The following is a 10,175-nucleotide window of genomic DNA, read 5'->3' as shown; positions in this document are numbered from 1 at the left end:
GTTGTTTTTATGTCAAGCTTGGCCATCTTTCCTTTTTTTCCTCCCCTCCTGCGGAGGTGTTCAGCTTCAGATTTAGTTTTTTTTCTGTAGTTTGTGTTGTAAAATGCCTTTTTTTGTCCTGTAATGTGTAATAAAGTGGCATTATTTATTATTTTGGCAAACAGTGTGAGAGGCGTCCTTTCGAGGCTGTCATGTGAAAAAAAAAATAGATTTTGAGCGTCGTATGTGCTCCAGCAGCCCTTCTGTTATTGTTCTGTTATTTTCCCACAAACTTGAATTGTACGGGATGAAATCGAACCCCGTTTTTGTGAAATATCAGTATAGTCGACTCGCCACACCCTGCCATGCTGCGCAACAGAAACATTCATTATAGATTCAGCCTGCGAGGATGGAGAGTTGGATGGAGGGAAAGAAAGATGGAGAGAGAGAGAGAGAGAGAGAGAGAGAGAGAGAGAGAGAGAGAGAGAGAGAGAGAGAGAGAGAGAGAGAGAGAGAGAGAGAGAGAGAGAGAGAGAGAGAGATCTGGCGGGAGATGTGAAGCTGAATAGCTCATTCACTCTTGCTCCTTTTTCCTCCATGACGCTCATTTACGATTCTGAAAATCTTTGCTTGCTCGCTCTTGGCTTCTTGGCCGCTGCTGGTTTTCTTCCCCCTCTCTCCCCATATGTGATGAAAACCATGCCCTGCCCCCATCCAACCTCTCCCACCTCCCCACTGCGTCTCCTCCTCTCCTCCTCTCCTGCCCCCCCACTCTGGCTCTCCCCTTCTCTCCTCCAATGCATTCAGCGCTGGCACAGACAAATAGCTAGACTTGGACGAGATGATTGCCACTACAGAGCCTTCCTGGTGTGAGGAAAAGAGAGAGCGAGAGAGAGAGCGAGTGAGAGAGAGCGAGAGAGAGAGAGGTGGAGGGGGAGGATGAGAAGTTGTTTTGTTGTAATGGAGAAGAATCAGGCCAGTGAGGGGGAGCGCAGGTATGACAAGAGTCTGACAGGGATGATTATTTTTTTCCCACATGTTTTGGACACGCGCATTTCAAAATAAGAGATTACCCTCGCTGCCCTTTTCATGCTTTTCAGTGTTTCTCATCACATCGACAGTGCAATAAACGGGGGGAAAAGCGAGGGAGCTGAGAGAGGAGCGAGAGGAGGGATTGATTGCTTCAGAGAGGGAGGTGGGGGGTGATTTTTAGGGGGAGCAAGAAGGCACCAGTTGCCGCATTGCCATCTTTGAGCAACTTGGCTCCAGGACGTAATGGGTGGGGCTGGAAACTGATACATTTCTAAAGTGTGACAGTAACGATTTACGCTCATAAATGATCCGTTATAAAGACTTAAATAATGGAATTATTATGTGGAAGGAATGTTTTTAGGTGCAGAACTTTTAAAACCAATAAACCTGTCGTCACTGCAGTCAGACTGGTTAACTGGGCAGCACTGCAGCAGGAACTGGGAGACAGCTGTCCAGTTCACAGGAGACTGAATATTTCATAATCTCACCAGAATCATACTTTTATGTTTAATCTCCCTGTCAGCAAATCAAAAAGGCATATTTCATCCCTAAATTGTTACTTTAAGGAGGAAAAAAAGGAGACACTTTGCTGTCCGTCTGGCTTTTAGGTGCTAGAAAGCTGAGTGAAATATAAATTATACATACTTTTATTTTCGTTGCGTGGTTGACCATTTTCTTGATTAGCTGAGTAGTTGTTTGGTCGACAAAATAATAAGTCTGTTCATGTTGTGAAGTGTATTATGCTTGTGTTGCTGAGGTTTTTTTCATAGTTTTTTCCTCCTTTCCTCTCTTGTGCTGTATTTCTCTCTCTTCCTCCGTCTTCCTGTCCTGTTCACCTCTGTCATATTGTTTGTGTGTGTTTTTTATACGTTTGGACGGGTTGGTGGCTAATTTCGTTGTACTAGTACTTGTACTCTGTGCAATGACAATAAAGGGGATTCTGATTCTGAAAATATCAGTAAATGGTAAAAAAAATTGTCTTTTTTTTGTATGTTTAGGATCAGTAAATAACTGATCATTTAAATAAAAAATAAATAAAAAAACGTAACACCAATTTTATATCACCCCAAGCATTGCTTTCTACATTCAATTCTGTCAAATAAAACAAAAAACAGATTTGATCATCAACTTGTCAATTAATCAATTCCCTTTCAAAGATTTTATTTTGATGCAATGATGAGAGGGTACACTAGGGCTGGGCGATATATCGATATATTTTTAAATGTGATATGGAATTAGACCATATCACATATATCGTTATAGCTCAACTTTTTTCTTTCTTCATATATAAATACTGCCCTTACTAGGGTTTGTCATATTTATTCTTTTCTCATATGAATACATTTATTTCATAGGCTATTTTTAGTTAAGATATGTTTTTATTTAAATGTGCAAAATGAGCTTTGATTAAAAAGGTACTCCCGTTGTTATACAATATTTATGTTCACTTAAATACGGTTCAACTACTTGTGACATGTTATATTTGACTTTTACTTGACTAAACATTTGCTCTCACCTTGCGATAAAAATATCGGGATGTATATCGATATTAGGGTCGTCACGATACTAAAATTTTCAACTCGATACCGATACTCAGGAAAATATTTGATACTCGATACCATTTCCGATACCACTAGGATAAAAACAAAGACCCCAAAATGTAACAGAAATATTTTTATTAACAAGAAAAATGCAAAATGTAAAAATTAACAGAACCACAGGTTAAATGCAAAAAGAAACTGCAACTATGATAACATTTTTCAGATACTCGATACTTTTGAAAATGAGTATTGTATCCGGATACAACGTTATAGTATCGATACTTTTTTGAGTATCGATGCTTTTGACAACCCTAATCCATATATCAGGATATGACTTTTGGTCCATATCGCCCAGCCCTAGAGTCAGGTTCATTTTATTTCCAAATTTGTACATTTGCAAGAATGAAGTAGGACTTGGAAGTCTTCTGTTATACTTTTTTCCCTTTAAATTCAATTGGTAATATATATATATAATATTAGGGTTGTCACGATACTAAAATTTTCAACTCGATACCGATACTCAGGAAAATATTCGATACTCGATACCATTTTCGATACCACCAGGATAAAAACAAAGACCCCAAAATTTAACAGAAATATTTTTATTCACAAGAAAAATGCAACATGTAAAAATTAAGAGAACCACAGGTTAAATATTTATAATAAAAACAGTTGTGCAAAAAGAAACTGCAACTATGATAACAAGCTTCAGATACTCCATACTTTTGAAAATGAGTATTGTATCCGGATACAACGTTATAGTATCGATACTTTTTTGAGTATCGATGCTTTTGACAACCCTAATCCATATATCAGGATATGACTTTTGGTCCATATCGCCCAGCCCTAGAGTCAGGTTCATTTTATTTCCAAATATTTATAATAAAAAACAGTTGTGCAAAAAGAAACTGCAACTATGATAACAAGCTTCAGGTACTCGATACTTTTGAAAATGAGTATTGTATCCGGATACAACGTTTTAGTATCGATACTGTTTTGAGGGTTGTCAAAAGAATCGATACTCAAAAAAGTATCAATACTTTTGACAACCCTAATCCATGTATAGCCTAAATATATCAGGATATGACTTTTGGTCCATATCGCCCAGCCCTAGGGTACACTCATAAACGCATCTGTGATTTTAACTTAAACTTGTTAAAGATGCATTTTCTTCATATCCGATTCCTTGCACAGTTTGAATCTATGTTAAGAGCTCATTCCTCTAGATGAGCTCAGTTTCCTGACTGCATCTCGTGTTAAAGACGGCACTAAAAACTGAGGATTTTTCTCTGCGAGAAAACCCATAAAAAAGCAAACACAGCGTTGAAAGTATGCGATTATTCCACCGTGTATCAACCCCATCTTTGGAGAGATTTAAAGGCTTTTTGAGGAGAACAGAATTCCCCAAAGGAGGATGTGTTCAGCAGCCACAGATGGCAACCCTCCACCACAAACCAACGTCTCCTCGGTTCTGCTGGTTCTTTTTTTTCACAGCGCTCTTCCCACTGTGAGCTGACCTAGCGTGTCACCCCCGGGCTACTCTTCATCTGAGCCGAGGGGGCACCCCGACTCCACCTTCACATCCATTCTTTACAGTCTGTTTCCCTCTTGTTCTCCCTGTTTGTACCTGTTTTCCTTCTCTCTGTCCCTCTCCCTCTCTCTCTCCGAGGATTTAACATTCTTTCCGCTCGGCAGTCATTGTGTATTAACCAGGGCTTTTGTCACACGCCAGCCCTGCTCTATGACAGAACACAGCGTACTCCCTCTCCCCTTCTTTCTCTCTTTCTCACTCCATCTTCGGCGCCCTGTTAATTCCCCCGTCGTTGCACCTTGTTTCATCCATCTTTTTGCTGTTTCTCTTGTCTCTCTTTGCTTTCCTTTCCTCTCCACCCCCCTCCCTTCTCTCACGTGCCATCTCTCTCTCCGTCTTTTGCCTCTAGGTTTAGGTTTTATTTTATTTGCACAGTTAGAATTACATAAAATGACAAAGATAACATATAATATAAAGTGCAGGGAGAGGCAGAAAAAACCCAGATGGGCTTATTTATTTCAAGCCTCCACCTAAAATTTCATTAGAAAGTAATAAACTGATAAGAGAAAAAACAAATGTATAACATCAACAAGTTATAATGACAATAACAAAAACAATTCAAAACAAAAATGAACGTGTTAAAAAAGTATATTTGTGTGTGAACTACAATTTCAAAACAGCAGTTAAATGAGCTTTCAGACATCTTTTGAAGCATTTTACAGAAATGGAGTCCTTTGCCAGATGGTAAAAGGTTTTTATCCATAATTTGGTCCCTAAATTGACCTCTGCATGTCAGAAATCTTGGAGGATGAAGATCTAAAGATTGACGCGTTGAATAAGAGTGAATCTGAGAATTAAATTTAAAATAAGTCTTAAAGTGCTTTGGAAAGTTTTCATGATCTGAATATACCTTAAGAATAAAAACACTCTCTGCGACGGCTCTTTTGAACTTTCCCCTTTTTGAGCCTGTTGCTCAGCAAAAGTGGAACATTAAAAATAAAAAAACTCCAGAGCACGAGGAAATACAACATTAAACCAAACCAGAGTCCAGATCTCAGACATATTTGAGAGAAATATGTGCAGCTCTTCCTCCTCTTGAGGAAATGATGCAACTTTGAGCTGCGGTGTCAGGAGATGTGTGCCTTGATTTCGGCCTGAAAGTAGGAAAAAGAACCATCGATTTTCTGTTTCATTCATTCTAGTCCAGGTTGCCTCTTCAGCTCCTGAAGGTATTGTGGGGATTTTGTGAAGAGGAGTTGAATGAGCTACTTCTCCATAGTTGGTGAATTACCTACAGGAGATGGCAGTTTGCATGCACTCTGTTTCCAAAGGCAGGATTATCAAGAGAAGACTTTATCTATGCTCTCTTCAAAAACCCCAAACCTCATTGAGAAAATCAGTATTTACCTCCCAGAACTCTGGAGTTGCTGGTCGACTGCTGCCTCAACTGTTTAGTTTACGTTTTTTTTAGGTGAATTTTGGTAAAATAATGTTTTTTGTCAATGGAGTCTGGTGGAAGAGCATAGATAAATATAATAACTTCAGTTTCCAATGGGACAAGGCTGTCGAAAAGCAGTGAAAATATTGTAAAAAATAGCTTAAACTGATGCCCTTGGTTCTTCAATATTGCAATAGAAACAATCCAATAGACGTTTTTATATTGCTTTGTTGCATATCATCATGCGAACATTAGGGCTGGGCGATATGGACCAAAAGTCATATCCCGATATATTTAGGCTGAATATCGATATATGATATCCCGATATTTTTATTGCAAATTGAGAGTAAATGTTCAGTCAAAGTCGAGTTTTATTGAAACCTTTTATTTAAGTGATAAATACTGTATGACAGGAGTATCTTTTTTTTTTTTTTTTTTTAAATCAAAGCTCCATAAAGTGCACATTTAAATAAAAAAATATCTTATAAAAATAGCCTATGAAATAAAAATTGGCCAATCTTTTTCTGAAATAAATATATTTATTTGAGAAAAGAATAACGAACATTACAAAAGAACTAAATATGATGAGGGCAGCATTAATATATATATATATATATATATATAAGAAAAAAGTTTAACTATAGTGATATATGCAATATGGTCTAATTCCATATCACATTTGAAAATATATCGATATATTTATATATCGATATATCGCCCAGCCCTACTGAACAGTATTATAACTGTAAGACTGTATTAGATTAGATTAGATTTTTATTTGTCATTGCACAGAAATACAACGGAATTCAATGCACTCAGGTACTGGACTCATATAAAAAAAAGCATAATAAATAGTAAATAAGATACATTCTTATCATCTCATCTCAATAAATAGTAAATAGAAAAGATACATTCTCATTCTCTCAGCAATTAGTATATTCATGTCATTTATTCACTGCACCATCAATTTAGTGCCATTGTATGCATTAACCCTATAAAGCCTGAACCATGAAATAATTGCCAGAAAATTCAATTTTTGTAAAAACTGAGTGCTTATTAACCTGCTGACGAATTTTAAGAAATAAATAAATTGCATATATGAAATATCTAATTTGTATCATATTTGATACATCAGGTCTTTTTGTGCATTTTGTTGCTCACAGTTAGTTTTTCTCGAACTAACAAAAACATATAAAACCTAACATTTTTAACCTATTAAGACTTTGACTTTTCCTTTTTCCTCAATCATGCAAAATACATATTTTTTCCATATAACACAACATCATACATCTGCTGATATGAAGTTTTTTAATGCAGCAATAACTGATCCACTCGTGGAACCTGCATATCATTTTTGCTACATCTGGTATTTTTGTGCAATTTGTTGCTCAGTTTGTTTATCTTCAACACATGTTTACATCAGGTTTTTGATGATGTAGAGGTCTCAAAAATTACTGTATCTAATATGATACACTTGGCTTTATAGGGTTAAAACAATGCTGTAATTATATAAATATATAAAGTGCAGAGCATTGTGTATAAACGTTACCAACGTATAAATATACCACCAATATAAACTTTTACATCTATACTGGCTTTCTGCAATTCCAACAGCTAGTTTTCTGCTCTACTGTCACTAGTACGAGTCTGACATTTTCAGATTTCCGACTCGTTTGCGTCACCCTGGCAGCAGAGAAGTTCCCACAAAGTTCCCAACAAGGAGAAGCATTGATTCATTCACTTTTGTTCCGCTGGAAGAGCGCTGAAAGTTGTACAGGACGTGAAGAGACTGTTAAACGCGCGCGGGTGTAAATTAACACTTTTCTTTTCACCGGTTCAAGACAAAAAAAGGGGAAGTTGGATGAAACGAAATAGGAAAGGAGGGGGGGAGGGGAGAGAGAGAGCGAGGGGGAGGGGCTACAATACTTGACTTAGTCCATTCACATTTCTGTAGAGGTGTGGCAATGGTCGCCGGTAGCAACCGGGCAAAGCCCCAGGCCTGTGTGTGTGTGTGTGTGTGTGTCGGCACAGTTGAATGAGCAGCTTGTAAATCTGGCAAAAGAGCCCAGCACTAAGGAATTCATAGGAATTGGACTGCGCATGTAAAAGTGTGCTTTAACCCATAAGAACCCAGAGCCGGTAATCCTTAAAGGGAAATTATGGGGGATATATCACAGACCAAGTGGACCACATAATGATGTTTTAAAAAAAATAAAATACTACCCCTAAATGTCAAAGATCTGTGATGTGACATATACGATACATTGGCCGTTTATGGTATTTATGTTTATGATATTTCTTATTTTCAAATACAAAAACTAGACACATTTTCTGCTTACAGAAACACAAATTTGCCTTTTTTTTCCAAAATTGTGACATTAATAGTGCTGTTTAACAATACATTTTTTGTCAGATTTGTTTTCAAGTATTAACAAAATAAGAATAAATCAATAATAAATAAAAACAAACAACTATTTTCCTTTTTGTTTGCATCTCCATAACATATATATAAAAAAAGTGTGACTTTAATTTGTTCAAGAAATATGGTCAGTAACAAAAATAAGCTTTTTGAAATTAGGTACTTTTCCACATTTCTGTTCTGAATATGGGAGATTCTGGAAGATTTAAAGTGTTTGTTACACGGGTGTCACCATAGGTTCCTATGGGTTAAAATATGCGCCCGCTTGACCGAAACGCCTTCTTCTGATGTTAGTTTGAGCCTGCAGGTCGTTGTGCTCTCAGGCGAGAAACGAGGGAGGGCAAGGCCGGGTTAGAGGCCTCAAAAAGTCCTGGTTAAGTTGTGTTTTTTGGGGGTTTATGGCTAGTCAGAGAGTTTCTTTTTGGGTCATTTTGTGTCTTTTTTTTGTCATTTTGAGTCTTTCTTTAGTCATTTTTTGTCTTTTTGTGTCATTTTTTAGTCATTTTGTTTCTTTTTTAGTCATTTTGTGTCCTTGTTTTGGTCATTTTGTTTCTTTTTGGGTCATTTTGTGTCTTTTTTTTGGTCATTTTGTGTAATTTTTTTGTCATTTTGAGTCTTTTTTTAGTCATTTTTTGTCTTTTTGAGTCCTTTTTTAGTCATTTTGTTTCTTTTTTAGTCATTTTGTGTCCTTGTTTTGGTCATTTTGTTTCTTTTTGGGTCATTTTGTGTCTTTTTTTTGTCATTTTGTTTCTTTTTTGGTCATTTTGTGTCTTTTTTTTGTCTTTGTGTCTTTTTTTGGTCATTTCTTCTGATGTTAGTTTGAGCCTGCAGGTCGCTGTGCTCTCAGGCGAGAAACGAGGGAGGGCAAGGCCGGGTTAGTGTTGTGTTGTGTTTTTTGGGGGTTTTATGGCTCGTCAGAGAGTTCTCACTGGTGTAACTGACGTCATTTCTGTCTAATCTGCACCAAGACTGCGATCAGACTTACAAACATTTTTGTTCCCGTTTTTTTTTTTGTGTAAATTCCCCACAAATCTCAGTAAAGGCTGAAGAAAACGTGGTGCTGGTGGGATAAAGTAGCCCACATGCATGTGTTCCTAACAGTCACATGAAAAGCTTTCTGAGCCTTTTGTTTGTGTTTGTCGCAGATTTTATGGAAGTTTCTCAAAGGGACCATTGTTCTGTGTCCAGTCGGCTGTGTGTGTGTGTGTCTTTATTGAAGAGCATCCTTGCGTTTCTGTTTTTTTTTCCATGCCCTCCTCTCACCTTTCTTCCCTTTGTTCCTGCTGATACTTTTGATTATTTAGTTTTTCCATAAGTATGGTGACGTTGACCTTGTGTGCTACCACTCAGGATTAAGGCTTGTTTCATGTGGAAAAGACACTGCTTCATACAAAATACATTTCCCCTTTGATGCATCACACAACACAAACACATAAGATGCATGACAAACAGGATTTAGAAAAAGTTTGGGACCAAAGTCAACCCACTACAGAGGCTACAAATATGGAACATAACTTCCATATATACTGGAGGAGCTGTTGTCGCCTTGGCAACATTTACTGTATGTAACTTTGTGGCCCTCCAAATACGTGCACATTAGGGGTTTATAATTAGTTTAATTATAGGAAGAAATACTGCCACTAATTGTATTAAATGATTTTTAAGAGTGTTAAAATAATATCCAATTCATGATAAATTGTAATTAAATAAAAATACAATTAATAAAGTGACAATAACATTTCAAAATAATACAAATATACTAAAATATTATTATTTTTATAAATTTTTATAGAAGTAAAAAAGCAAGGAAATGTTCCTAGTGCACAAGGGTTAAAAAAGCCATCAAAATCATATCTTAAAACCCTTGGATGATGTAAAAAATTAAAGAACACTGAACAGTAGGGCTGGGCGATACGGCCCTAAAATAATATCACGATATTTCCGGCTATTTTTGCGATAACGATATTCTTGACTATTAGGAAATACTTAAAAAGATATAGAAAATTTTTTTTTCTTAGTCTGTATAAATAATTAAAAATCTAAAATGTAGTTTGAAGTGCAAATCTCAACAGTTGCCAAATACAAAAAAATGTACTCTTGACTGGGAAAAAAAACCATTTAGGGGTTCCGGGGGCATATTTTAATGACATTTTGTAAAGGAGAATAAAGGTTCTTGTACGTTTTATTTAAGGCATTTTATTTTGACAGTCTTCTCTTAACACACTGTGCTCTTAT

General features: G+C 36.6%; 1 protein-coding gene across 1 annotated transcript in view; it reads left to right on the top strand.

Moving 5' to 3' along the window:
* The window catches only part of LOC131962836 (sodium/potassium-transporting ATPase subunit alpha-1), a 50,445-nt gene that overhangs the window by 1,101 nt on the left and 39,169 nt on the right, over positions 1–10,175 (top strand). The gene's annotated exons all lie outside the window — the stretch shown is intronic.

The sequence above is a fragment of the Centropristis striata genome, chromosome 24 (assembly GCF_030273125.1).
Source record: "Centropristis striata isolate RG_2023a ecotype Rhode Island chromosome 24, C.striata_1.0, whole genome shotgun sequence".
In the NCBI taxonomy this organism is placed as follows: Eukaryota; Metazoa; Chordata; class Actinopteri; order Perciformes; family Serranidae; genus Centropristis; species Centropristis striata.
This window is presented reverse-complemented; position numbering and strand designations above follow the sequence as displayed.